This window comes from Jaculus jaculus, chromosome 16 (genome assembly GCF_020740685.1).
Source record: "Jaculus jaculus isolate mJacJac1 chromosome 16, mJacJac1.mat.Y.cur, whole genome shotgun sequence".
NCBI lineage: Eukaryota > Metazoa > Chordata > Mammalia > Rodentia > Dipodidae > Jaculus > Jaculus jaculus.
In genome coordinates, this window is record NC_059117.1 from 22,221,768 (window position 1) to 22,246,033 (window position 24,266).

The 24,266-nt window shown below is 38.5% G+C and overlaps 1 protein-coding gene across 45 annotated transcripts in view; it reads right to left on the reverse strand.

The window, feature by feature from the left end:
* Nucleotides 1-24,266, reverse strand: part of Nrcam (neuronal cell adhesion molecule) — a 292,253-nt gene that overhangs the window by 222,461 nt on the left and 45,526 nt on the right. For all 45 annotated transcript variants that reach the window (XM_045135608.1, XM_045135606.1, XM_045135578.1 and 42 more), the window contains exon 2: nucleotides 13,967-14,126. The gene's annotated coding sequence lies outside the window, so the exon portion shown is untranslated. The remainder of the gene's footprint in view (nucleotides 1-13,966; nucleotides 14,127-24,266) is intronic.

Sequence of the window (24,266 nt, forward strand, 5' to 3'; positions counted from 1 at the left end):
AATAAAATCTTTAAAATTAACTAAAGGCCTTTCAGGAGGTCTAAGGAAAAAAAAATATCTTAAGCCATCAAAAAGGAAAGACAGAGAGTTGGGGAGATGGCATGGTCAGTAAAGTGCTTGCCACCCAAGCAAAAGACCCAAGTTTGGATCTTTAGCACCCAGGTAAAAGCCAGGCATGACAATGTGTGCTCCTAATCCCAGGACTAGGGAAGTAGAGATAAAAGGATTCCTGGGACTTGCTAATCTAGCTAAATCAATTAGCTCTGTGTTTACTGAGAGACCTTGGCTGACACACACACACACACACACACACACACACACACACACACGAACATACACCCACACATACTTGCACCCATACCTATAAACATGCTTACACATATATGCATACCACCCACACATATGAACACCGAGAAAAGTCATTAGCTCCACAGAACAAAAGCTACATTGTCTATATGCTTTTCATTCTTTACACACACACTTCTTGTATACGTGTATGTATACCAGCATAAGCACTTTGAAAAAAAATGCCCCATCTAACTAGTCAAGTAGAAGGTGCATATTCCCAGCAACAAATCTCTTTTCAAAGAAAAACAATACAATAAACTTTGACATGTGCACAAGGATGTTCACACCTTTGACAGGTGGAAGAGTACTTACAGCAGCATCATTTCTAATCACATAACATTTAAAAACTGAGAGGGATACAAAATTGTGATATGTACACAAGATGGAATACTGTTATCATTGCCAAAGTCACCTCGAGTAAATCTTATAAACAAGGATAAGTTAATTTTAGTATGATGTGAGTCATACAAAGCTCAAAATTTTGTAGTTAAATGGTTATATGGGAAGAGTTAGAGGAAGGAATCAAGGAATAAAATAATTTTATATTTTCTATATTGGTTGGTTGTGTTTATTCCTTTTTTACTTTGCATATATAATCATTTCCAAAAACAGTAATTAACACTTTACAATTTAATTCTGAAAATATTCCATGAGTGATATCTGTTTTATGCCATTTTTGAATATAAGAAATTTAGGCACAGAAAGATTAAGTAACTTATGCAAAGTTCCAGGGTAGCAACCAAATAGCAAGTCTAGGCTGTCTCCATAACAAATACTCTTGAATAAAATTTCATTCTTTTTGTGTATGAATAATGTTCCATTGCAAAAACAAAGAAATAATTAAAAAGACAGAAGATGTTTGCTGTTAATAACCCATGGGCCAATATCAACAAAATATTTTGCAAGAAGATAAATATGCATGTATATCTATGTGTGTGTGTTGGTATGAGAAACAAACATATTAAACCTAATATAGTTTTGCTTGTATTATTTATTTTCTTGTAATATTTTTCTTCATTTTCCAAATTGTTTCCAATGAACAACATATTACTTTAACATACAAGAGGAAAATAAGTACTACTTAAAAATACTCCTGTCTTTTCTTTTTATAGCACATCTTACAGCACTTGGTAAATTGCAGAGGAAGTCTAATTACCTCTTGCCTAAAAGAGAAGACAGCCATGAATGTTACTGGGTTCCAAAAAAAGAGCCTTCACTTTGTATTCAGAGAAAAATCGCGTTTTGCATTTCATCAAAAAAAAAAAAAAATTCAAGCTGGGCGTGGTGGTGCACTCCTTTAATCTCAGCACTTAGGAGGCAGAGAGGCAGGAGGATTGTTGCAAGTTTGAGGCCAGCCTGAGACTACATAGTGAATTCCAGGTCAGCCTGAGCTATAGCCAAAGACCCTACCTTGAAAAAAAAAAAAAAAATCCAAAAGATTCAGACGATAGTAAAGACTTGATTCCCACTGGTTTTGTTCAGGACAGTCCCACCCTTACCCAAGGCAGGAGGGCACTCCGGGTGGGCTCTTCTGTCACTGCCACTACAAGGATTAAGGACTGACACCCAGGAAATTCTATGTAGCAACCAGGAACAAAAGTCAGCACAGAGACCTGCTGCCTGGCTGGTAAGTTTAGGAACATGACTTAACAGGAGGTTCCTGAAGAAGCAGCCACCGCCCCACGGCCCCAGAATGGGAAATCACACATTCTGCCGCACTGAACCTGTCAGACCCTTCAGAGCTGCACCACCACTTATCCAGAAAGCAAGGCTTACTGAAAAGTGAGAAGACAGTTCATGGAAACAGATTACCATCTACTTTGGTATTACCCACTTAAGAAAATGCCAACTGAAAGGGCAGTCCACAGAGATACTGGTCAGGCTCCTGGCATGGAAGAATAATGCTGGGCCTCAGGATTAAGCAAAGCTGGTTAAAGATAAAGGGCTGGAGGGTCAGTGGCATTTTACATAAGAACTTGTAAACCATAATACACAAACTATATTCATTCTGTAAAGCAAGTATTTCCAAATAATGCACCATCAACTTCAAAAAACAACCAGTAAAGAAGAGCTTTTCCAGCATCTCACCACATGCTCATCTTCCTTCAGTAATTACCTTATGAGTTAGAACAAATCACCAACTTTCCCCAAGTTTTGGTTCATAGCTTGTAAGATGGGCATAACTATACTTGTCTCACAGTGCTGCTGTGAAGGTAAGTGAGACACTGTCTGTGAGGCCTACCACAGCGTCCTAAGGATGCTATGGAAATGTTCCTTCCACTCCTGTCCCATCTACTCACTTCTGAGCTCAAGTCACACAACACATGTGCACACACATTCACGTGTGCGCACACACACACACACACAACCTGTGCCTTCTCATAATGATGAAGACTGGCTCATGACCTACACAATAAAGACTAACAAACCAAATATATGAAAGTAACAAGCAAATTTATGTTTCACTTGAGATTTGATTTTAAGAGAACACATTACAAAATAGTAGCTGGGAAGGAAACTTGCCAATGAATATTCATGAATAATGCTAACTAGAAATAAAGACAAAAGCTTTCTTTTCTTGTCACATTAAAGTGAAAACAAACAAGACATAGAGGAGCAGCAGGAAAGCGAAAATGAAGCTTTCCCATTCAGGATGAAAATGAGGAGTCAGACATTGGGTGTAATCTACAGCAGGGGCTGAGGGAGACACAAGCCAGGAATGCTAAAGAACATGGCCCCCATGTACTTGATTGAGTTCTGTTTAACATTCCAAGGCAGTTATTTGGCTCCCAGGACAGAGATCCAATGCCTGGTTTTGTAGCAAAAGATAAATGGACAGTCTAAATTAAAAAATATTTTTTTAAAAAAAGAGCTTTAAAAAGCCTTTCTTTTTGATGAAGTAGAGTGCTAGGGAAGAAGGTCAGTGGTGGAGTGCTGGTGTGCAAGACCTGCCTGTGTACAATCCCCAGCACCAACGAAAAAAACAAATGAGCAAGTATGTCTCATAATTCCATAACTTTGGTCTGTGCAAAGATAATCCCGCACCACCTTTGGGTTGATAACCTGGAGACATAAGATGAGTGAACACGGACATTTCTTCATTGTTTGATGTGTGCTGTGGGCTGGTTTCCCATCTGAGCTCACTGAGTGGAGCAACTGAGTTCCTCATTCTGAAAAAGGAGCACTCTCACAACATACTGCTGAGCAAAGGCTTGGACGAGGTCCACTGAGTTGAAGAAAATGTTGGTGAACACACACATACACAAAATTGCTTAGAGGCAAAAGTTGGGCTGGTGAGAAGGAAAACTTTTATTTCTGCATGAATCTAAAATTTAAAACATGACTTAGACTGCATTTAATTTTTTTTTAACTTGACAGTAACTAGAAATCTATCAGATCTGTAAAATCTCTTCAGAAGCAAAGAGATTTGATAGATAAGATGGAAGGTAATGATAGGAGTAAAAAATTACCTTTCATGTTTGTACCTCACAGGCTTAAACTATCCTCAGATTGTAACACATCTCTAACTTTAAAGAACACCGGAACCCCAGAATTCTGGTTAGCAAGTATCCTGAGTCAGGAGTTCTAGGCTGGGGTCTGGAGTCTAATTTTTAAAAAGCTCCAGGTGTTGTACATTGTACTGAAATGTAGATCACACTCTTAGGAACATGGGTGTCAAAACTGAAATGTGAATTATAGATGTGAGCTTTTGTGTCTGCCATGGGGTTGCCACAGTGGGATTTGGGGGCATATCCTCCAAGATTTTTAGTCTGATATCTACTCACTTGCTCATCTAATGTGAGGCTGAACTTCAACAACATCAATCATCTGGTTGTAAGCAAGAAGTATGTTGCTATTCATGAAGGACAGTTCATTTTTATTCTCATCCATGTTGCTGAAATTTATTTCCAAAATACATTTATCTTCTTGTCTAAATGCATATATTACATTACAAATGTACACTTTGAAATGATCCAAGCACTTATATTTCCTGAGGGAAGCAGATGTCACAGTACTACAACACTCTTGGATGCTTCTGGTGGGATGTTTTGTCCTAGTAATAAGATATCTGCTACACATGTGCTTTGAGATATGCTCAAAAGAGGATAGTTTCGGTAGCCGAGATGGTAGCTTAAAACAAGGACCATGCTAAAACTGAGTAAAATCCCACAAAGGAAATGCAAGTGTACTTGTCACTTGTGATCACATGCTTAGTCTCAGGCACTGTACTGAATACCCAGAGCAAGATAATTTTATATTCGAATGCTGGGGCTAACCCCACTGATGCAGAAGTCCAGCTCAACCACTAGAAGGGAGTTCTGGAAGGCCAGGGTAAGGACTGTGCATTTTATTCTTCTGGAGATAGAAAGTCACTTGAAGAATTTCAGCTTGATTGCAACAGAAAGAAATCAAGCATCTGCACAGACTTGTACTGAGAATATTACAAGCATGAATAAAGATATCTTTGAAACTTTTTCTTCTATCACTGGACCCATTCATCCAGTGAAATCATAAATAAAATGCATGTATGTCTATGTCAAATGGGAGAGAAGAGGAAAGTAGAGCCACTTTGGGTGAAGAAGTGATGGGCCCTCAGTCTACACTAGTGGGAGTGAGCCCTCTGGTCTACTAGATGCCCTTGAAATGAGGTCACTGTGGTTTGCATGTAACTTGGGATGCAAGGACTAGACATGCAGAGGAACCTTTACAGTCACGGTTTTATGAGATGTTAGCAGCTCATCTGTGGCTGTTACGAGACCAGAGCCAGGTACTGGAATCAAGTACACTGTCCTCTCTTGTACATAATGTTGTCTCCACCTGCTCCTATTTGACAAGATACATGAAGAAAATATGCAAATTCCAATGGACTCAGAAATTTAGAAACTCCCTTTTATCTTCAAGATGTTAACAGAACATTTAAGATTAAAAATCTACATCAACAAGGAGGGTCCAATGGGAGGGGGTAGATCATGGATGAGCCTAAACAATGGTACCAAACTGCCTGTATTTGCTGAAAAGAAAACTAATAAATTAAATTTTTAAAAAAATCTACATCAGGACTTCTAGGTAAGATAGTGGTGTAGGCGCCATGCCAAAGCAGCCTAACAGAGAAATAAGCAGAAAAACAGCAAAATACACACTTACACCAAAAACTGAAGGTGTATAATAAATTGTCAACCATAGCAGAGAAGGAGGAGAGATCCAGAGATTCTAGAGACAACTGAAGCAGAAAGAAGTGGTACCAGCAGTGGCACCTGACCACACCCACTACCAGGTTCTGCTTGAGCTGCAGGAGAAGCCAGGTGAAGGGATTTTCCACTCATACCAGCTTCCTCGCAAACTCAAGAAACCTGAAGGGGAGGATAACAGGAACTTGCTGAGCGGTGCATGAGGAAGAAGATCAGCTATGTAGCTTTGGTACAACCTTCAGGCACCCTCCAAAGCTCCCCTCCCCCACCCACTGGAGACCTGGGAAGGAACTCAACCACACAGCACCCAGCACAGGCAATCAGTGCAGAGGACCCACCGACCCAGCTAGCCTGCCTGAGCCCACAGTGCAGTAAAGAGGGACCCAAGCTGCATGCTGCATACTTGAAACCAAAGCCATCCCAAAACGTAACAGGGCCTACTTACAAAAGTTCAATACCTACCCAAAAAGCCTGGTATGCACACCTGCATTGGAAGTGCTAATTGCACCTTCCATGCCAGGGCAGGTTATGTGTAAACTCCAATGGATGGTCAGAGTTTCCATTCTTAAATAAGCTATATTTTGTGGTTATCCTTCATTGCTTCTTGATTTATAATGCCTTTGTCTTTTTCTGTCATTTATAGGGGCAAGGACTCAGAGTACACATTTTTCTCAGCAGCACATGGAACATTCTCTAAAATAAACCACATATTTGGACTCAAAGCACATCTTAACAAATACAGAGAAATTTAAATAATTCCATGTACTCTATCTAATCACGATGGGATTAAACTACAAATCAGCAACAAGAAAAACTATAGTGCATACAAAAACTCATGGAGATTAAAGAGTACACAACTGAATGAAGAATTTGCCATTGAAGAAATCAAAAAAGGAAATAAAGAACTCTATAGAATCAAATGACAATACAACATACCAAAACCTTTGGAATACAATGAAGGCAATAATAATAAGGAAATTTATAGCTTTAAGTGCCTATATTAAGAAATTAGAAAGGTTGCAAGTAAACAACATAAAGCTTCACCTTAAGGCCTTGGAACAAGAAGAACAAGGCAAACCAAAAATTAGTAGGTGTATGTGGGAAGAAATTAATGAAATAGAAACAATACAAAGAATCAATGAAACAAAGAGTTGGTTCTTTGAAAGGATAAACAAAATTAATAAACCCTTAGCAAATCTGAGAAACAAGACACTAATAAAATTAGAGATGAAAAAGGTACCATTACAATATATGCCAAAGAAATTCAGAAAATCATAGGGACATACTTTAGGAACATATACTCCATTGAGTTTGAAAATCTGAAAGAAATTGATGATTTCCTTGATTTATATGACCTACCAAAATTGAATAAAGATGAGATTACACACTTCAATAGAACTGTAGCAAGTACGGAGATCCAAACAGTAAAAAAAAAAAAAAAATCTTCCAACTAAAAAAATCCAGGCCCAGATGGATTCACTAGTGAATTCAAGGAAGAATGAACACCAATGCTTCTCAAGATTTTCCATAAAATAGAAAAGGAAGGAATTCTACCAAACTCCTTCTATGAAGCCAAGCATCAGCCTGATACCAAATCCAGACTAAAATAGAACAAAAAAAGAAAATTACAGACCAAACTCCCTCATGAACTTAGATGGAAAAATTCTCAACAAAATATAGGCAAACAGAATACAAGAATATATCAAAAAGATCATTCACCCAAACCAAGTAGGCTTTATCCCAGAGATGCAGGGGTGATTCAACATATGCTAATGGATAAATCTAATACACTATATAAATGGACTGAAGGACAAAAATTACACGATCATCTCAATAGATGCAGAAAAGGCATTTGACAAAATCCAACATCTCTTCATGGTAAAATTCCTACAGAAACTGGGAATAGAAGAAACTTATCCCAACATAATAAAGACTATTTATGACAAACTTACAACCAACATAATACTAAATGAGGAAAAACCTGAAGGTTTTCCACTAAAATCAGGAACAAGACAATGGTGATCACTGACCCTGCTTTTATTTAATATAGTACTAGAAGTCTTAGCTATAGCAATAAGACAAAAGACATTCATAAAAGGGACACAAATTGAAAAGGAAAAGATCCAAATTATCTTAATTTGCAGGTGATATGATTCTATACATAAAAGACCCTAAAGATTCTACCAGCAAACTGTTAGAGTTGGTAAACACTTTTAGAAATGTAGCAGGATACAAAATAAACACATAGAAATCAGTAGTTTTCCTATGTACTAACAACAAACATGTGGAGGATGAAATTAGGGAATTACTCCCATTCACAAGTGCCTCAAAAAAAAAAAAAAAATCAAGTACTTTGAAATAAACTTAACCAAGGAAGTGGAGGATGTTTACAATGAAAACGTTAAAACACTCAAGCAAGAAATTGCAGAAGACACAAGGCAATGGATAGACATCCCTTGTTCTTGGAGTGGAAGAACCAATATTATGAAAATGTCTATCTTACCAAAAACAATGTACACACTTAATGCACTCCCCATAAAAATTCCAATGACATTCTTCATGGAAATAGAAAAAAAAAAAAAAAAGCTTAAAATTCATTTGGAAGCACATAAAACCTCAAATAGCCAAAACAATTTTGAGCAACAAAAATAAGGATGGTGGAATTATCATACCTGATTTTAAGCTATATTACAAAGCTATAGTAACAAAAATAGCATGACACTGGCACAAAGAGAGACACGTAGATCAATGGAACAGAATAGATGACCCATATGTAAATCCACGAAGCTACAATCATTTGGTTTTGGACAAAAATGGCAAAAATATACACTGGAGAAAAGATATCCTATTTAACAAATGGTGTGGGAAAACTGGATATTTATACATAGAATGATGAAAATAGATCCTTATCTCTCTCCATGTACAAGATTCAAGTACAAGTGTGTCAAAGATGGCAGTGATCACTGGGATTACCCAAAAGGCACCATAGTGCTGAGAAGACGTGACAGAGGAGGAATGTTCCATACTGAAACATCTCTATCACACCTTCCAAGGCTCAAGAGTCCACTGTGGAAGAGGTGGCCAAAAGAATGTAAGCACCAAAGGAAGGGTAGGACTGCTTACAATGAAATCATACAGACAGAAATTGGCTTAGATATCCACGACCTCACAGTGCCTATCACTACCTTCACAAGACCCTCATATAGAAGGAAAAGATAATAACATCAAAGTAAATGAGAGATTAACATAGAGAGGGGGTGGGATTTGATGGAGTGTGGATTTGTGGAGGGGAAAGTGGGGGAGAGGAGGAAGTTATGGTTTATTGTCTCTAAGGATGGAAGTTGCCAATAAAAAGATTTTTAAAAAAGTCTATCCCGTATTTATTCTTCAATTTCTAAGCAACTAATTGATTGAAAATAATTTATTCTCCAAAGCTCCAGACCTCCTATGGCTGCTTCAAAGTCCTTCATTAAAATTTATATAATGTCTTCCCATGATCAAAGTCACAAAGGAGTTTACATTGTGTACAAATGGCCAACTTATTGTTATGCATACTATAAAGAGATGGTACACAGCAAAATCAAAATCTATGGTAATTGATACAATTGATAAAAATATAAATTTTTTAATGCACAATTATCTATTTAATGAAAGAAATGATTTGTTAGGTTCCAGAAAAGCACATAAAGGTCTATGTAGACACAAAGATACTAGATGAAATTTAGTTATAAAGAAAGTGAATGTGGATAAGAGTTCTTTTCTTCCATTTACAAAACAAAAAGGCAACATTTTTCAGAATCACTGAATACTAAATTATCCTATTTCCATTTTTAATGAGAGCAATTAAAAATGTCTTAAAGGTTATGCTAAAAATATATTATTTATTGTTATCTATTTATCCATTAGGTAGAAGCTTTTAATAAACCAGATAATCAGCAACTGGAAAAAATGGTTTATTAGCACATGATTCTGTAATAGACAGCCCAGGGATAATGAATCCAGCTTATATTATGGGAAAAAGTGCAAAGCCATTAATTCTTATTATGTTGCTTGCTATTCTATCAATTGATGCAAAAAACAAATTCTCTAGTCACCATTCTTGTTTTAGCATGAGCAACAAGATATCAGTGCAGTAGCTGGAGTTCAAAAGTTAATAATAAACCTGAATGGGGGATAATTTTGAAAGTACCTAACCAACAAAAGGCAGTGGAGAGTGAAAATGTAAATGCTGCAGGACATTATCTGATTAAACATCCGTTGTCATTGTCCTCTACCAAAATGGTGCACAAATTGCTGATGCAAAGTCTACAGCCTCTATAGTGGGATTGAATTTGTACCAAAAGTTAGTAGATCAGCATTTCCTTTCTCCTTTCTTTGTAAAATCCTACACTACAGAAGGGCATATGGGAACACATTTTACTGCTAAATGTGATTTGAGCCTGTTGGAATCCTACCCACTCACAAGTGTCATCCTGGCAACTCACCCAGGGTTTCTATTTTCTAATAATTTTCCTCAAAAAAAAAAAAAAACCAAAAAAAAACTTTTCTTGTAGGATTCTGTGCTCTAGCTGTATGAGGAAGGGAAGCAATCTTGAATGATGACCTCAAACTCTAAATGCCTTTAACTAACAACCTCAAAACTAACATAACATAAATTATATGTGTTTCCTTCATTTATTTGTTACACTGGATCCTTGCAATGCTCACCTAGAAAATGGCAGAAAGCAGTCACCCAAAATTGTCATATTCTGGGCTTCACCCATAGTAAGACAATAAGGAAAACACCATCAAGACACACACAGTGGTGAGAGCTGACCTCCCCTTTCAGAGCCATCATACCATGTTGTGTGCAGTCTGCAACGCTTTCCGTATCTAGTAATCCTTGTTCACACGGTTCTGTATCACACAGCCAAGTAAACATTTAGCACAAACCAGTGTCTCCCCATAGCTCTCATCCCTTATCCACAACATGCTGCCTCCGCTGCCAATTCTACAGACAGAACTGCTCAAGTACTTTGTGTTTCAGGGGAATCAAGTTTGTGTGTATAACACAGAGGCATGAGAGAGACAGAAAAGCACTCATAAAGAGAATAAAGAGATAGGAGAGGGAAGAGAGGACTGAAACAGGGAGGAATGTTCCGTGTGCCCTGCACATAAATGAGTGGAAGCTCCTTTTATTCCTGGAAGCTTCTGGGACAAGTGAATCATGTTTTGTACACACACACTGACTTACAGCCCACTGGTTTCATAGTGAAGACTGACCACACTGTGCATTTCAGAGAACAATTCATTGTCAACCTACAACTTGTATGCATATGCTGTCATTTCTGTTACACCAGCTCAGCATTTCCACAAATTCATTTTCTATACATAAAATTAACAGCTGACTTAAGCATAATTGACCAAATCAGAAATACTTTCTGCTTCAAAGTGTTGGTTGTAAAAAACACTAAATTTAAACTGGGATTTTGGCATAAGCTGTTTGAATCTGTTTACATCCTTCACCTTAGGAAAAAGCCACTATGAGGGATAAAAGAAAGAAAATTCATGTTAAAAAATTAATTATTATAAAATTAAAATTTAAAAAAACATTAGTCAGAGCCTCAAGCATTATAGCAAAATCTCCTTGGTAACTGTAGAACGATTAACCAAATCAACTGCCATTAGTGTAAACTGATTTACTAAGTTCAATTTCTTACTTAAGACACCTGGATAACTTATTCCACAGTCGAGTAAAAGTTTGAAATAAGAGGAAAAAAACGATGGGTGATAAGCCCAGAGTGTGTTTCATGAGACTAGTATGAAGAAAGTCAATTTTGCTTCAAGTTAATTTTCTGTGTATGAAAATGAAAGTGATTAACTGATATTGGAATGATGATAATAAAGTGGACTTCAAAGAGTAAAATGTAGGACTATAATTTTCCAGTAAGTCTTAAGGAAAAAGGTCATTAAGCTAATTATGACCAGTAATCAGATTAGAATTCACTCAAAAGGGCTGGAGAGATGGATTAGCAGTTAAGGCACACACCTGCAAAGCCTAAGGATCCAGGTTCGATTCTCCAGGTCCCACGTAAGCCAGATGCACATGTTGGTGCCTGCATCTGCATTTTGTTTACAGTGGTTGGAAGTCCTGGTGTGCCCATTCTCTCCCTCCCTCCCTCCCTCCCTCCCTTCTTCCCTCCTTTCCTCTCTGTCTCTTTCTCTCTCTCCCTCCCTCTCCCTCTGTCTCCCATAAATAAATACAAATTTTTAAAAATTCACTCAAAATAGCACAGTTGTAAGTAGTATTTGAATTTAAAATTTTTTACCCATGACATTCCCTCAAAGAAGGCTCTGAGTAATGAATTTCAATAGTCTAAAACTAGGGTGGACTTTCTCTCAAACAGTAAGGCCTCTGTTATAACAGATCCCTTCACCATGTGCAGGGTGGATCCTGGGAACACCCAAAGCAAGGGACCAATACCACCCCATGGAAAAATGCAAGAAAAACCCTGCTTAGTCTCCCATAAGTACTACATAAACACTGCACAAGGCAATGAAAGTGAAAATTTGACAAGAAACTATCATGATTAATACTGAAAACGAATGACACATTGGCAAGCAAAGTGCCTTTCTTAACTAATTTCTGGAAGTACTATGCAAGAAAATAAAATTTAGGGTTTGCACTGTTTTTAAGTATTGCTTAAATTTTTTTTGTTTTATTTTTTGAGAGAGAGAGAGAGAGCATGAGAGCCAGGGAGAGACACACAGAGAGAATTGGTGCACCAGAGCCTCCAGCAACTGAAATCAAACTCCAGACGTGTGCTCCAGCTGTGCAACCTTGTATGTGTGGCTTATGTGGGATCTGAAGAGTCAAAGATGGGTCCTTAGGTCTTGCAGGCAAGCCTCAGCTGCTAAGCCATTTCTCCAGCCCTTAAATTTCTTTTTTAAAACAAACTGAAAAGGTCAACACACCAGTCCTTAGGAAGCAACCTAATTTATTATGTCAAGAAAAAATAAGGTCAGGAACTACATATACAAATAACCAAATAATGTTAAAGTGGAAATTGATAGTGTAGTAAGCTGTGCTTCAGGATATGAAAAATAATATTGAAGGGTTAAATAAAATTTTAAATTTATATTTTATAAAAAGACTTGTTTATTACCTGGTTTGAATCCCAGTACTTTTTTTAGTTTGTTTTTGATGTTGTAGAGCTGGGGATTGAAATTAGAGTCTCACCCATGCTAGGCAAGCATTCTACAACCAAGCTGCATTCCCAGGCAATGGCTTGGATCTTAGATGTCTCTTTAGATCTCACAGAGTAAAGGCTCAGGAGCCACCTCCTTTAAGAGGTAGAGCTTAGTAGAAGGAAGTTAGGTCATCACCTCCACTTGATTTTTTTTTTTTTTTTTTTTTTTTGGTTTTTCAAGATAGGCTCTCACTCTGGTCCAGGCTGACCCGGAATTCATTATGTAATCTCAGGGAGCCTCAAACTCATGGCAATCCTCCTACCTCTGCCTCTTGAGTGCTGGGATTAAAGGCGTGTGTCACCACACCAAGCTCCTCCACTTGATTCTTTACTCTATACCCACTACAGGGTTGTACCACTGAAATGCCAGTGACTTCCAGTGTCTCAGTGCTTCCTGCCCCCACCATACACACATACATGAGACGTCATGGTTCCACAACCCCAAATAGTTTACTGCTTCACATGCAGATTTTATACCCCATCCAATTGCTCCTGCCTGCAGTGGTCTCTACCCCTGCTCTTTACCTGGATAACTTCTGTTCTTTCAAAAGTCATTTCTCTACCTCTCCAGGAAGCCTGCTTTACCATACAACATCCTCCAGCCCCAAGCTGCATTTGATGCTTATTCTACTCCTTAATTCACTCCTAGGACACCTGTACCACAGTGAAGCTGCCCATATCTATCACTAGCATTTAACAAGATAGTCCTCAAAGGAATTAGCATCTTTGCTTCTTGGGAGCCTACAACATTTTACTGAACTGACCAGAGATATATGAAACTATGAGGAAAAACTGAAGGGTATGAGAATATTTTGGCTTTCTTATGCAAATAATACCTCTTGGTTTACAAAGTTCTTTCACAGAATTTATACCCCAACCCCAGATAGACAAATAGGCACATACCAAGGATGACAGATCCCAAACTCACAAGACTTTTCTCTGACAGCTGCTCTTGATTTTTTTCAAGGTGTGTGTGTGTGTTCAAACTTGTCTTTATAGATAAAAACTCAAATAAATTCCCATTTGGTTTAAATTCCCAGCTGCTTTTTTTCTTATCAACAAAAATTCTCCCCAAACAGAAAATCTGAAGGTTTGCAGAGAGCTTTCGGGAACTTACTCATTTCTTTGAAGAAGTAGATTTTGGAAGGTGGACCAGCTAATTTAAATTTCTAAGAATAAAGAGTAGTGAGTTGTTCTCACCTTCGGCAGGTCAAATGGGCCAAGAAACTTCCACTGTTTTCCTGAATTCTAAAACCAGTCTTTCCTCAAGTTGATGTTAAAAGTTGAGAGCAGCCTTGGTCAAAGTCTTCAGCAAACAAGGGTTAACTGGCGTCTTCGAGGAAGAATAGCACGGAGATTTCTGGAAAGGCAAGACAACACAAAGGGTAAGGTAAATTGTTTAGGGTTGTTTAATTCCAGGAACCTGAGATTTTATTTTACCATCCTAACAAACTATCAAGGGAATCTTAATACATATGAAATTCTATGATTAATTTTTTACCAAGAATTATTGTTCTTATGGACATCACCACATCTAAGAAACTTTAAGCAATTTAAAAGCCACGGTTAATTTAAAAAGGTAACTTAATTCCATTTACTCTTCAGAGTGGCAGGGAAATTTGAATCACTTCTAAATAGCAGGAAATAACTGTACACAGAAAAGAAAAAGAAAGCACTTGACTGTAGTCTGCTCAAATACTTCTTGGGAACACACCATGTTTTACAATCACATAATACAAGCAAGTCTGGAAAAAACTAATACAGGCTGAAAAGAACAAACAATGAAGAACTTGGGATTTGATCAAGGTTGACGATGTCATGGAGGAACTCAGCAATGCAATTACATTTTAGAGTTGGCTTTGAAGGCAGTTATTAAAGAAAGCACCTGAGAATAAATGGGTTGCTGAACACACCATTGTAAGAAAACAGCATAAGATTAAGGCAGAAATACACAGAATGAAGCCTTAATTAAATGGAAGCCAACAAACAGAAGGGCTTGAATAGTGTGTTTATTTAATACCTTTCTCTTATGAGAAAAAGTAAAGTCACAGAAATAATTGTTCAGAAAATTTCTGTTGAACCAGGACTTGCAGGGAGACTTGTAGAAGCCAGGAGTTCTAGACTGCCTTTACAACAACAGCATGACCTTGGCTTGCTAAATGCTCCTCAATCATACCTGCACTTAGTACCTTGAGGAGCTTAAAAAAAAAATACTGATGGCTGAAACCCAACCAGTACACACAAATCCCTGGTTAATTAAATCGGAATCTCCGGAGGGGTAGTACCCAAGCATCAGTACTTTTTCCAAAGCAAAAACATCATGGAGGATGTTTTTGATAACTCTCTATACTTGTGGCACCCAACAGCTCATTTGTTTATAAACACATACAGTTTTAATTAATAGAGTTCAAAATTTTAAAACTTTATAAAATAGTTTCCCAATTGTCATCAGGATGAAACTGAGGGTTGAGTGGTACAGTCATGTACACAAGGACCAAGCAATGTAGCAGCAGTGGGATGGATGTGTGGGGAGAATAAAAGCAGACTGTGAGCTGGAGCCTGGACACAACTCTGGTTCAGGCAGGGCTGAGGAAGAGCAGAAGACAAAGAAGACAAAGTCACACTACCTTCTGGAGAATGAAGATGCTCTTGGCTTTCTGGATCCCTTACGGAACAATAAAGCTAGTAATTCTAGAAGCTGAACTGCTGAGCACTGTGTAGGAGCTAGACAGTGTGCCAAGAAGTGCTTTAGTCCCCAAGAGGACTCTCGTCCAGGTACATGTATCACCCTCAGTTTATAAATGATTAAATCGATGCCAAAAGAGCTAAATTTTATCTCAAAAATGGTGGCCTTGGACTTTAACAAAGCTGGTTTCCGTGACCGTACATTACTTTATAGAAACATGGCAGCCAGGCAGACGCTGCAAGACCACTCTGTCCTTATAGTCTACTTATCTTATCTGTGTGGACCCATTCTTACATTGAAAAGCAGGAACAGATGCAACCTAAGCATCTCCCTGGTAATATCATATTTTGTCTCAGGAGATAACTAATTTCCATTGCTTGACAAAGGGTTAATATTTCATGGACTCATTCTCCCCTAAATGCACACAAACACAACTCCAAATTAGCAAAAGCTGGGTGCTGAGATTTAATTACACTCTTTTAGCTCAGACAACGACCAGAACAGTCATCACTGAAATCTACCCTAAATGACTCAGCCCATCTGATATGTGCATCTTAATGAACTGAAACCTCTGGGACATCATTTATAATACATTTGGAGAACTTTTCCCAAACATTCTTAGACTTATCTTCAATCATCTTCAAGTAGGACCTGTGGGCAGTTTGCTGCTCCAATACATTACATTCTGTAGATTATCTCCTTTCATTGTACAGCAAATTGCTATTTGCTACAATAAAATTTAATTTATAAATTTTTCACATATAAAAGAGATTTATGCAAGAAGCCAAGGCAAAACCATTACTGTTTCCGATACCTTGGGCTTATCTTAATTATACTGCATCAGCATTATCTTATGGCTCATCTTAATATAAAAAGGAAGTTTTCATTGGATACCCTGGAAAAGAAAAGAATACAAGAAAAACAGAAACACAATTTGGGAGAGTAGAAGGAGGCTGGAAGGTTAAATTTGGTAGTGATTTATTCCATGTTTTAGGACTTCTACATGGCAATGAATTTCTCTTGCTGTACATGTCACTGACTGGTTCTAATTTTGTCCCTAGGAATTATACCCAGATTCTCACTTCAATGTCAAATACATCAACCACAGCCCACTGTCTAGAAAAGAAAAAAAAAGAGGAGCTAGTTGTTTCTTTAGCAAAGGTGGCCAGTGGATGGGTCACAGGTTCAGAAGCACCTCAGATATGGGCAAATGGCACAGAAGGAAGCTGTGTGCACAGATTTCTGTCCCACAAAGGAGATGACAGCCAGCCAAGTCCATCAAGATAGGTTTCTCTGGGATTTGAACAGGCTACTTTGAGTCACAGGAAAACCTACTGAATATGCAGGCATGAGCAACCTACTAATACAGAAGAGAGACAGAGGAGCAGAGAGTCCTTTGGTTACCTAAGACCCTGACAATTTCCTACCTCCCAGATCCTGACAGGAAGCTGTATAGTGAACCCCTCTACCTCATAGGTCTTTTTTTTTAACCAAGTTCTTAACTTCACATTCTGCTCTTACATTTGTTACACCTATCTCTTTAATATTACCTACAAATTAGAGAAGCATACCACTGAGAATGACATTCATGCTACAATAGCATAAAAGCAAGCAATAAACAATAAATTGTTAATAAATAAAAATAAATTTATACTAGTATCCTGACTGTTACTAAAAATAAAAAATTACCAGTGTTCCAAAGGGACTTCAAATTATTCTGACGATACAAAAGTGCTACATAAACTGACAGACCAAGCAATTTGTTTGCTGGATAAAGATTTTAAAATTTACTGGTTAAAGACTGCCAAACCCAGAAGAATTAGGCCTGCACAACAGAAGAGAAAATAAGGCCACCGTTGAGATAATTGGCAACATGAACTCTTTGGTTACAGTAATTACCTGTGCAGTAGACCAAGAAGTTATGTTTGAGAAACATATTACAAAAACTGAGCCAGGTTAGTTTCAACCTTCCCTGAGGCAATCATGGAAATTAGCAGAATCTGTCATTTTAGGTCATCTGGTATACCCCTGCCAAAGTGAAACTGTTTTTCTAAGAAGATCTCAATTGCATTGTCTAATTTCATTTTCAGTAATCCTCGTGGGATCTCTTATTACAGTAAAAAGCCTCATGGGCTCTTAAAGTTCCCATTTCTGGGTTTTTTTTTAGTGTCTCTGTCTCTAAGCATCATTGTCAGGCTGTGAAGCTGCTGGTTCTCAGGTGACCAGTGTCCTGTTGAGAACAGCCCAACTCCTTCTTGCTCCAGTTGGGAACCCCTGATCCTCCCAAGGCTGGTTCAAGAGTGTCTGTTGGGAACACATGAACACATGAGAACACATGAGGAGTGGATTTCACATCACCTCTATTGATCAGGCAGACTTCTTGGATTATTTCTTTTTCCTCAGCAATATTGAATTATTATTTTTTTTTGTTCTTGATTCACCAAAGGCAAGTTCCTGCAAGCCATAAGAAGTGCTTGCACTTTGACAAATAAGTCTAAAGCTTTTATTCAAAACAGAGGTAAGAGATAATACCATTTTGCGCTCAATGGTGTCTGGAGATTTTTTTTTTCCACAGAAAGTATTCTCGTTTAGTACTGAAAAACAAGAATATTTCTCTACATATTAAAAAATAAATTTCAGGGGGTAGAGAGATGGCTCAGTAATTGAAGTTGCTTTTTTGCAATGCCTAACAATTTCAATTTCTGGGCTTCAATTTCCCTGTATCTACATATACCAGTGGCACGTGTGACTAGAGTTCATTTGCAGGGGCAGAGGCCCTGGCATGCCCATACTTACACTCTCTTGATGTTTTCTCCCTCCCTCCCTCCCTCCCTCCCTCCCTCCCTCCCTCCCTCCCTCCCTCCCTCTCTCTCTCTCATAAGTAAGTGACATATATTTTGATAGCCTCTCGGTAATAAATTACACAGGACTCTAGGTGTCTTGTGATTCTTGGTTCACATTCCTCCCACTAACCCACAGGTCCATCTATGACTTATGTGAGTAAGATGACCACACAGAAGCATATTGACTGCCTACTCCATGCTGTATCCAGCTGGTGGGTATTTGATCCTCCTAACAATTTTATAAGATCATTTGATCACCCCCATCTGACAGATGAGAAAACTGAGGAACAAAACTGGGCCAATGGCCCAAGGATGTATGGCTTTGCAGGTGACAGAAACTGATCAACCCTGTGAGAGCCATGCCACCCAGAAGAAATGTAGAGGAAGTTGTTGTATCTGTTGCTAGGAAGAAAGCTAAGCAAGTTTTGGAACGTTCTCTGGCATTTCCAGAACAGTGAGACTTTTCTTCTCTTGTAAATCCTGTGAGAAGACATTGGCATCAGAGATGAAAGATGGCAAGTCCAAAAAGAAGGAAATGTAGTTTTTTTTCCTTCCTCTCCACTGTGGACATGTGGGTGACTTAGCAGCACAGAATGCCTGCAGCATATAAATACCATCTGCTTTAGTACTTGCTATGTATATTTTCTGTTATTTTAAAATATGTGTTGGATAGATCACACCTGTTGGCGACAGCAGAAAATATGGACCATTGGCATTCATGGCTTTGCATGTATGGCTTGTGAGCTAGGAGGCAATGTCCAACAGACTCATGAAATATATTGATTTGGTAATTTGATGGGACACAAATTTGCATTACATAAACTCACTGGCTGCTTAAGTACTCACTCCTCAAGTCACCTTCCTTATTCTGAGCATGTCCACAGGTAAAAGAAAAGAAGGAAGAATGTTCCAGTACTTAGTAAGTAAACTCCATGGCTAAGGGCTTTCCAAATAATCTCTCTTTTAATTCTCACACTAACTTCACCAGCGGATATTACTACAGTGATTTTCCATGCAAAAATATTGAGGTACAGTGAAGTCTAGTAATTATCCTGAAGTCACAGCTTGTCCATGTTGGAGCTGGCATATGAACCCAGGTCTCTATGCTGTGGCATGCTCTTGAAGATATCTGTTGAAATAAAACAATCAGAATACACACAAAACCTTAGTAAGAAGTGAAAGCCACTAGATGAAAATGAAAAGTATGGTTAGGTTTGAAAGGGCTATGAACTTTAAGTGTGAGGTATGTGCCAAAAACACAGCATACTTGGTAGAAATGTGTTCCAGGAAATATCTGGGAGCCTCTATAAACCTTTCCATGTGTACATGTAAGAAAAATGGGGGTAGTGGTGGTACTGGAGATTGAACCTATGATGTCACACATGCTAGGCAAACTCTCTACCACTAAGCTATATTTATAGTCCTCTGTTGACTTTTTTATTGTCCAGGTTGGCCTTGAACTTTCCCCTACTCAGACAAGCCTTGAACTAGAAATCCTATTTTATCTTCCCTAAAAGCTGAGGTCATAGGCTGGGGCCACCCAGCCAGGCTTAAATCTTTCCATTGTCATCCTCTGGTCTTACAAATCAGTCCTGATAGGGCCTACTGTCTTCCTAGGAATTCAGAAGTGGAAGGAGATATGCATCAAATAGGAAAAGCCTGACCTAGAATAACATAGTAGGTAAGGGTGTAATTGACACAAACATCATGAAGACTTAGGTACAGTGCTTATGGAGGGTAGGGAGAGAAGAATTCAAGCCAGAATCAGGCAGTAAACACTAACAACCTCTTGGAGATATTGGCAGTGGAAAAAAAGGGGGGGAGTAGAAATAGAATGATAACTCCGGGGGGGAGCAGGACAGATAAAAAGCATTTTGGGGTGAAAGGCAAATTGGGCACATTCATAGGCAAAAAATAAAGAGACAATAAGGAAAAGCAGAGAGAATGGAAGCTGCAAGTTGACAAAATTAGTAAACAAAGCCAAGGCTCAGTGCAGAGTGCTAAGAAAAAGACAGATGCAGGAACTGAGGGATAGCCTGTTGTACAGTCACATACATCATAAACATGTGAACTCCTTCAGCCTGAAAAAAGCTGCCTATATTCATGGCACGTCAGATTGCAACTTTCTAAAGTGGGCCCATGTACAGAGAACTGCTTATTTGCGTACTGCCCAGTCTTCTTTCTGAGAAACAGTTGGAGTCAGTCAAAATGAAATGAAATGCCAACACACTTCAACAGTAATACAAATGCCTCACAACCCCAAACTGGAGTTTAATAGAATAAATAAAACAAATTTGCTTTGATGACTCTGAAAAAAAAAAAACTGAACTAGTTCCAACTTGAGCAGGGGTTTGTTTATTTTACTTAGCTCCAGTCATTTATGCAAATGCTCATGAAACATTCACTGAATGACTACTGGGTAATGCACACTCATTCAAAGCTAGAATGGTAATAATTTGTATATTCTTTTATCATTTTGGCGCTGATTGTTGTAGACAGGATTTTACTTTTAGTTGAGGGAAATTTTGCAACTGAGTTTTAAATAACTTCTATTGTCTCTGATTTTAAAAAGTGCTATCATTGTATGAAATATAAAAGTACACAAAAAATTTAAAAAGAAATTAAAATATATTTTCCCACCACTAGAAATAACAATTGTCAATACTTCTGTATATGTTTTCCAAGTGTCTCATTTTGCCTGCAATATGCATTAAAATTTTTATTTTTAAAAGATTTTGAGGGCTGGAGAGATGGCTTAGCGGTTAAGTGCTTGCCTGTGAAGCCTAAGGAACACGGTTCGAGGCTTGATTCCCCAGGACCCACGTTAGGCAGATGCACAAGGAGACGCACACTCCTGGAGTTCATTTACAGTGGCTGGAAGCCCTGGCCCATTCTTTCTCTCTCTGTCTGCCTTTTTCTCTCTCTGTCTGTTGCTCTCAAATAAATAAATAAATATAATTTTAAATATTTTGAATGTTCTCTGTATGTATGTGGAGATATATATATATATATACATATATATATATATACACACATATATGAGTGTGTATACATATTTTAAATAATGGAAATCATATCTGACTATCTGGCTGTGGTCATGCATGCTTATAATCCCAGCACTTGGGAATTATAGATAGGTAGATCTTAGGTTCATGATCAGCCTGGGCTATAAAAAGCCTTGTCTCAAAATTTTTTAGAAAAAAATCATATTCATTAGCACACACTGATTTAATAGCCTTTTGTCTTGACAATACTTAATTAACTCTCCCAACTCACTAAACCTATAAAATCAGTTTGGGTGTCTGCACAGTTTTCTACCATATAAAGAAAACATTTCTATTTAATCAATACTGGACAATTAGCATTATCTCTATTTGCTGAGGAATTTTTTTTTTTCTGAAGATGCACTATTTTACAGGTTCTGGCTGAAAAATAGCCAGTATGGTTGTTATACTATTGATAATGTGGAGCATTACTCAACCACAAAGCTCCATTTCTCTCATCCGGATTGGTAGTCCACTGTACTAAGAGGGTTTCAGGACAGGTGCCTATGAAAGAGCAGAGTGAGCGCAACTTCCCTCTTAGCTCTCACCTTTTCCCAAGATAGACTTGCTCTTACATTTGTTCTATTATCTGTAGCTTCATGAGTCATCTGTCTACATGGATGGAGTGATCACTTAACAAACTCATAGCTTGGAATTCTAATTCCATCTCCCATTGCTGTAGGCACACTAGGATTACAGACATGTGCACATCTTGTGCCCGGCTTTACATGGGTTCTGGGGATTTGAACTCTGGTTGTCAGGTTCATGCAGCAGACAGACACTTTTAACCAGTCATCTCCCCAACACATCTGAGCAGGTTTTAAAGCCACAGATAATTTGTTTATTATCTTGAATGTGGTGACAGTTTCACAGGAAGCTAAACAGGTTAAAACTTATCAAAATTGTCTGTTTTAAACACTTGAAGATAATTGTAATGTAATTATACCTTAATAAAGTTGTTGAAACATTAGAATCCCACACATCTAAAACCCATAATAGAAATTATCATTTTGCTGGTTTTAGGTGAACATCCCAAGAAGGCATTAATGTAAAGTTGAGAACCACTAATCTACTATATAGTGACTCTAAACTTGAACTCACAAACTGATAAGATTGATATAAAGTTAACAAGATGGTATTTTTTTTAACATTCTCTAGAAAAGTTGTTTTAAAATTTCAGGGGCTGCAGAGATGGCTCAGCAAATAAAGGCATTTACTTACAAAGCTTGCTGGTCCAGGTTTGATTTTCCAGTATCCACATAAAGCCAGACACACAAAGAGGTGTATGCATGTAGAGTAAGTTTACAGTGTCAGTGTTAACAGGCTCTGATGTACCCATTCTCTCCATCAAAGAACTAAAATTATTAAAATAAAATTGTATTCAGCAAAGAAATCTAGGGACTTGCCGGGCATTGCTAAACACAGGCTGGGACTGTGAGAAAGCTGACCTGGGCTGTCAGACATGCCGGGGGCCTTGGGCTGTGGGGGTTGCAGGCGGCCTTATCCTCTGGCACCAGAGCTGGCCCTCCCTTCCTGCGATGGTAGTGTGCCACATCTTCACCCAGAGGAAACAGGATGGCAGGCCCTCCCTCCTATCCCAAAGCACCTGAGAATTCCATAGTCTAAGGTTCTGTACCCCCCCCCCCTTCCTGATCTTGTGACCAGCTGCCCAAGAGACCCTTATATGGTAGTAAACACTCTCTCTGCTGCTATAGCCATCCAGTATGTGGCTAAAGTCACGTAGCTTTTCCCACCACTTCTATTATCTCCCATGCAACTTCTCCCTCACAACTTCTGCCTTCCAACACCAGCCAATTAGATAGCAACCCATAAACCCATGTATCCAATCACCATATAGTCTGCATATGTCTTCTCAACCTTTTCCAAATGTTTATAAACCTGCTCCCCTTTTGAATAAATGAGACAAAGCCGCTACCCATCAGACTGTCTCCCAAGTGGTTCACTGCCCGACACACTCACCCTGCTCCCCCCACTCCTGCACCTGGGACGTCAGTGGCCAACAACCCCTGGATAGAGCGAGCAACCTCAGAGGCTGTTTTAATGTGGTCTAATAATTCTTTAATTAAAGTTGTAGGAGTCTATTGTGTTCTTGGCATCATGGTAAGCAGCACATATGCATGGAAGTGACACTTTCAAAGAGCTCAACGTTTAAACTAGATTACATATACCATAGTTTAAATATTGATTTATCTATGGAAAACTCAACACAGAAATTGTAGACGCAAGCCTGCTGTGGCCCGATTGGATGATCACTGATTCTCTAAGAGTGCCATTTAAATCCAAGAGGTTTGGCTTTGCTTGCCAAGGCACTGAACTGGGCCCAAGCTTTTAAGTAAAAGCTAGGAAAGCTGTCCCAGAAAATTAGAAGCTTCCTGCCAGAGGCACCATCGCTGCCTCCTGACAGGTGAGGCTCCATGCCAGTGTCTTCATCTTCAAATAAAAGATAGCATCATATTTGTAATAAAATGGCTTGGCCTTCTTATTAGAGAAATTAATATTCAATATTAGCTCACATATGTCTTTACTCTGTTATTAATGAGAATCTCCGAATATAATTAGTATTGGCACAGAGTACAGTTTGGAACTTCACCCAGCTTGGAAAGGGGCCATGGCATAGGGCTCTGTTCCACACCAAGCTAAGCACTCTCTGAAAGGAATTAGAGAAAAAGAAATGGAGCCGACCCTCATTGAGGAGAATCTCTCTTCTTGAGTTCACCAAAAGGATTGTGGGGGAAGCAGTGGGACAGCTGTGGCCCTCTCAGTCATGGTCTGTCTCAATGCCTGCTCGCCCCCTTCTCCTTAAGGCTCTGCCAGATGAAATTTGAGATGGAGCTTTCTGCTGGGAAAGGGAGGCGTAACCTGCTCAGAGAGTTGCTGGCAGTGACACAGACATCAAACACCCTCTG